The sequence below is a fragment of the Wyeomyia smithii genome, chromosome 2, assembly GCF_029784165.1.
Source record: "Wyeomyia smithii strain HCP4-BCI-WySm-NY-G18 chromosome 2, ASM2978416v1, whole genome shotgun sequence".
Lineage (NCBI taxonomy): Eukaryota > Metazoa > Arthropoda > Insecta > Diptera > Culicidae > Wyeomyia > Wyeomyia smithii.
In genome coordinates this window covers 212,551,949-212,558,395 of record NC_073695.1, presented here as the reverse complement: position 1 = coordinate 212,558,395, position 6,447 = coordinate 212,551,949, and positions in this window count along the sequence as shown.

Sequence of the window (6,447 nt, the reverse complement as noted above, 5' to 3'; positions counted from 1 at the left end):
TATTCTGTAGACCATACAACGGGGTTGTGAACCACCAGGTAAAAATCACTGTGATGAAGCTACTTTGGAGCATTCTGAATTCATGTTTTGCAATAAAACATGAAAAACGTGTAAAAATAAATATACTCTTTATTGAACCTTATACGAACGTGTCAGGGAGGTGTGATTTACCGTGAGGCGCCCTAATTCTGCGCGACTCTTAATTCTGCGCACTTAGTATCATAATATTGATGCTGTTTAGTAAAAAAGGAAATATAAGCAGAAAGTTAACAGTTAATATATTGGAAATCACTTCCAAACATCATTTTTGAGAATCTGCTTTTAATTGATGTTTTATTAACATTTCAATATGAAGTGCGCAGAGTTAAGAACCGCGCAGAAATAAGGCGCCTTGCGGTATATGCATGATTTTTTGTTTTCCCAATGTTAGTAGGGTTGTTCAGCCATCCCAATTTTTGTATGTATAACTCTTTAACATTAGATTCCAAAATTTATTTTTATTCTTCATTGAAAATCAAACTAATTTTTTTTTCAAAAAACACGTTTTTCTGAGAAAATTACACTCTATCAGATTTTTAATAATCAGGAAGCCGTAAATAGCTAAACAACTCAATTGTATATTCAAGAAAAGGCATGTTAGCACAGAACAGATATGCAACTTCGAACAAAACTCTGCAGCAAATTGGTGCCCAAGCTTTCGCATTCATTTTTTGCTGTTCCATCCTTCATTGATTTTACAGTGCATCGTTCGAACAGTTCGCTCCAATAGTTTGAACATGCACCAAAAAACTATTTTTTTTTTGCTTTAATAACCAGGCAATAAGGTGATCTTGAATAGTTGAATCTATCAGAATCAAGTTCACAGGACCGACCGCACTTCACACAGGACCGCATTCAAGAGATCTTTGAAGTGGAAATTCAGTAACAATTCACAATCAACGTCAATAGAACAAATTAAACTAAAAATCTTTCAACCATTCAAACATTGTCTAACAAATTTTCTTGGATCGTACACCTCACGACTGTTGAAACTATTTTAACCTGTTAGTTGATTTACTTGAATATTTCCGTTGGACTTGGAAACCGAATTTCTCGACCAACGACAATATTTTTTTCTCGTACCGTTTTTTGACCTAACATTGCTAGAAATGCATATCAGACGCGCTGTACCAGCACTGCCTACGACATTAGGTACAATATAAAAAAAAGTAGGAGGGTGGTATTCAAGACACGACCGCATGACATTGAAGCAAATAGTAGAGGGAATTGCAACGCTTCTTTTACAAAACTTTTGTAACAAAATTTCGAGGCACCAAAAGGTACCAGTTGCCGATTATTCTCGTTTACTGGTTAGTCCGTCCAGAATTCCAGCCATTTTAGTATTTTGCAGTAGCCATTTATTACTAACAGCCACCAGCATAACGGGTGAAACCGGCACGAGATGACCGGTACTATTTTGTCTTTCCTCCTTTCAGCTGCTAACACCTAGCGCTGTCGTGAAATTAACATCAACACAAACATGCATTTTTGCAAGGTTTTTCCGCTAGCAGCAGCATTTTGTAAAACAGAAAATTCAACTAACCGCTTCTATTATAAAACTGCGAGGCACCAAAAGGTATCAGTTGCCGATTATTCTCGTTTACTGGTAGTCCGTCCAGAATTCCAGCCATTTTAGTATTTTGCAGTAGCTATTTATTACTAACAGCCACCAGCATCACGGGTGAAACCGGCACGAGATGACCGGTACTATTTTGTTTTTCCTCCTTTTAGCTGCTAACACCGAGCGTCCGTATGTATCCGGTACGGTTTAATAATGAAACTGATGGGGTGAAATGTTCGAACGATACGTTTTATACCAAGGCTTCGTTAGATAATTAGAAAGAAGGAGGGGCTACATAGATAATGGAATGGTAGAGACAAATGTTTCTTGAAAGCTGCGCCGGCCGCTGTCGTAATAATAACACCAACACAAACATGCATTTTTGCAAGGTTTTTTCCGCAGGCAGCAGCATTTAGTAAGACAGAAAATTCAATTAGCCGCTTCTGTACCAAATTTTCGAGGCACCAAAAGGTGCCAGTTGCCGATTATATTGTTAGTTTTTGGTTAGTCCGTCCAGAATTCCAGCCATTTAAGTGTTTTGCAGTAGCCATTTACTACTAAAAGCCACCAGCATAACGGGTGAAACCGGCACGAGATGACCGGTACTATTTTGTCTTTCCTCCTTTCAGCTGCTAACACCTAGCGCTGTCGTGAAATTAACATCAACATAAACATGCATTTTTGCAAGGTTTTTTTCCGCTAGCGGCAGCAATTGTAAAACAGAAAATTCAACTAACCGCTTCTATTATAAAACTGCGAGGCACCAAAAGGTGCCAGTTGCCGATTTCTTGTTTACTGGTTTCCGTCCAGAATTCTTGCCATTTTAGTATTTTGCAGTAGCCACCAGCATCACGGGTGAAACCGGCACGAGATGACCGGTACTATTTTGTTTTTCCTCCTTTTAGCTGCTAACACCGAGCGTCCGTATGTATCCGGTACGGTTTAATAATGAAACTGATGGGGTGAAATGTTCGAACGATACGTTTTATACCAAGGCTTCGTTAGATAATTAGAAAGAAGGAGGGGCTACATAGATAATGGAATGGTAGAGACAAATGTTTCTTGAAAGCTGCGCCGGCCGCTGTCGTAATATTAACACCAACACAAACATGCATTTTTGCAAGGTTTTTTCCGCTAGCAGCAGCATTTGGTAAAACAGAAAATTCAATTAGCCGCTTCTGTACCAAAATTTCGAGGCACCAAAAGGTGCCAGTTGCCGATTATATTGTTGGTTTTTGGTTAGTCCGTCCAGAATTCCAGCCATTTAAGTGTTTTGCAGTAGCCATTTACTACTAAAGCCACCAGCATTACGGGTGAAACCGGCACGAGATGACCGGTACTATTTTGTATTTCCTCCTTTCAGCTGCTATCACCTAGCGTCCGCATGTCACTGGTGCGGTTTTGGAATCAGAATGATGGGGCGCCGGCCGCTGTCGTAAAATTAACACCAACAAAAAGATGCATATTTGCAAGGTTTTTTCCGCTAGCAGCAGCATAAACATCGGAAACAGAAAGTGACAACAACAATAACAACAAAGTCAGATCGATTGTATCCGTTAGTGTCGACTGTGCTTGGGAAGAGAGGTAGTGATTGGCTGCGCGGTATGATTTAGACAATCGATATTAATTACCAATTTTTCAATAGTGTATCTCAAACAATAGTTTGTTTTTGTTACATAAATTTAACCGTAAAAGAATTTCTGATCGATTGATGCCAAAACCTCGAAAACCTGATTATAGATGACTGCAAAATAAGCGCTCAAAACCTGACCACTTTTCTCTGGTTGAATTACTAGATTTTCAAATTCAGGGGCCTAACTTCGATATAGACGTTAGTCAACGTCAAAATAATTGTCGTTAGTCAAGATATTCAGTTTTCAACTTGGGCAACAATGAAATTCATTAAAAATATATTTACATAAAAACCGTTGCACGTATGCGGGTGGCACTGTACGTTTATCATGAAAAGGCACCCTCGCTATACCAGCACCGGGGAGAACAAAGGATTCTCTCGACGAAAAAGCAACCAAAAACGAGACATAATCTCTTTATTTTAGGTATCGACATCTAGCGGTGGAGAGAATGCATTTTACACTCGAAATTTCATCACGCTTATATTCCATTCATTCAACAAAAGGACCGTATGAGCTCTCGCCGCTTTTTCGTCGAGAGAATCCTTTGTTCTCCCCGGTGCTGGTATAGCGAGGGTGCCTTTTCATGATAAACGTACAGTGCCACCCGCATACGTGCAACGGTTTTTATGTAGATATATTTTTAATGAATTTCATTGTTGCCCAAGTTGAAAACTGAATATCTTGACTAACGACAATTATTTTTTTATATTGTACCTAATGTCGTAGGCAGTGCTGGTACAGCGCGTCTGATATGCATTTCTAGCAATGTTAGGTAAAAAAACGGTACGAGAAAAAAATATTGTCGTTGGTCGAGAAATTCGGTTTCCAAGTCCAATGGAAATATTCAAGTAAATCAACTAACAGGTTAAAATAGTTTCAACAGTCGTGAGGTGTACGATCCAAGAAAATTTGTTAGACAATGTTTGAATGGTTGAAAGACTTTTAGTTTAATTTGTTCTATTGACGTTGATTGTGAATTGTTACTGAATTTCCACTTCAAAGATCTCTTGAATGCGGTCCTGTGTGAAGTGCGGTCGGTCCTGTGAACTTGATTCTGATAGATTCAACTATTCAAGATCACCTTTTTGCCTGGTTATTAAAGCAAAAAAAAATAGTTTTTTGGTGCATGTTCAAACTATTGGAGCGAACTGTTCGAACGATGCACTGTAAAATCAATAAAGGATGGAACAGCAAAAAATGAATGCGAAAGCTTGGGCACCAATTTGCTGCAGAGTTTTGTTCGAAGTTGCATATCTGTTCTGTGCTGCGTCGTACCGTATATAAGCTAGTTGAAGGTAGAGAGAATTACTGGTGAGGCTTTTATATTTACACAAAAGCTGCTTGTCTTCTAACAGTAAGGTCTGTTCTGTAGCAATACTCAGAGGGAGAGATATGCGAAGAGAGTGTTGTGAGCCAAACGAACCAGAGTCTATGGTATATAGAGTCGCGCGAAGAGAAAATCTATCGTTTCGGCAACACAGTTTTTGTGCCGTTTGTTGCCAAGAACTATACAGTTCTGTTTTTCACCATGCATAAGCGAATATCATTTTTTGAAATTCTTCACAAGGTACACAGTTTTGAAAGATTACACCGGTGATGTTTTGTTAAATTTAAGTGAACCAGTGTACAGGTTTAATGTTGGATTAAAATGTGTAAGTAAAACTTCGGAAAAACACATATTCTTTATTACGCTCAATTACAACACTTTTCATCCACTCCTAACATTATCACCTTGTTTATTTACATTGCTCGATTGGTACCTTCGTTTGACACTGATTTGGTTCCTTTGCTTTCATCTTTGCGGGACTCTTAAACATAGACTCTGAAACGAACATGTCAAAATTCGAGCCAAACGAACAAGAAAGGTAACATATTAATAGGTATTGCAATAAGGTTCAATAAAGAATATATTTATTTTTACACGTTTTTCATGTTTTATTGCTAAAATATGAATTGAGAATGCTTCAAAGTTGCTTCATCACAGATTTTTAACTGGTGGTTCACAAATCCTTTGTATGGTCTACAGAATAATGATGAAAGTATGTAAAATTAAACATAAACATAAAAGTTGACACCTTCACGGTTTTCGTGATGCACTTTATTATTCCCCAGGCAGGCCCGTAGCTACCGGGGGGGCTTAGCCCCCCACGCGTTTTAATTGCCCCACCACGCAATTTTCTCATATATTTGATTGATACTAGGTAAAAAAACCAAATGAAAAATCTGAAATATGACCAATAAGCATTATTGAATAGTCTCCAGTAGTAGTTCATTAAATCTCGAAAAAAAAACAAGTTTAAATCCGAACAATCAAAACGGTCGAACTCATATGACAAAAAGGTTAAATTATTCAATCTTTTGGTGAGCCCGCTTGATTCGCGGCGAAGTTGATACTGACGATCCGCATACTTCCGTTTCGGATGTCCGAATCAGCGTCTGGGAGTGAAAATGTCAGTTTTTTTAAATGTGTCATTTTAATGAGAGAACCAATCACAGTTTTATGTTTGATTATATAAGAACAATGCAAAACAAGTTTTGCTGCAAAATTTGACCAGTTTTTCCAGAAGTTTTCATTGTTCACTTTTTGATTTCTTGGATTGAAAAAAAACGTGGGAAAAATTGACACACAAGACTAGTTTTTTTCAAATATTCAAAATTCAGACAGTATCTAAACTTCCTGCAGTGTGCTTCTTGTGATTCATGTCTATGTTCAGTTCAATTTATTTTGGCCTAACCCAGTCCGTTACCTAGCCCGGACAACTATGTTACAGTTTGATCCAAAATAAAACCGGACATAAACATTGATCAAACAATGCGAATCGTCAAATTTAGAATTTGGGCTAACGGTTGAATCGCTCCATTCTTTTTTCGCGAGTAGAATCTCTCAGTATCTTCGATTTTGAATAAGGCGACCCTCGAAGATGGGTTTCTAACGCTGTAATTCCTTCAATGCATTTATTGTTTCAGATTATAACTTTTTAGAACTCTTTTCTGTTTTTAGTTTTTCGAACGTTGTGTAAATGGCTCTAATAAGTGTCATAGAATCGTTGTATTCCATCACTCGTCCTTGCATTGCTTCTCTTGCTGGTTTGATCATTTATTTAATGAATATTGAATTGGTCGAATAGCGGGTTCGTCATTGTAAGGCAGAAATTATAAAGTTTTTATCTCTGCTTTTTTTCAACGATACGCACATTCGCAGCTTGGTTTTTT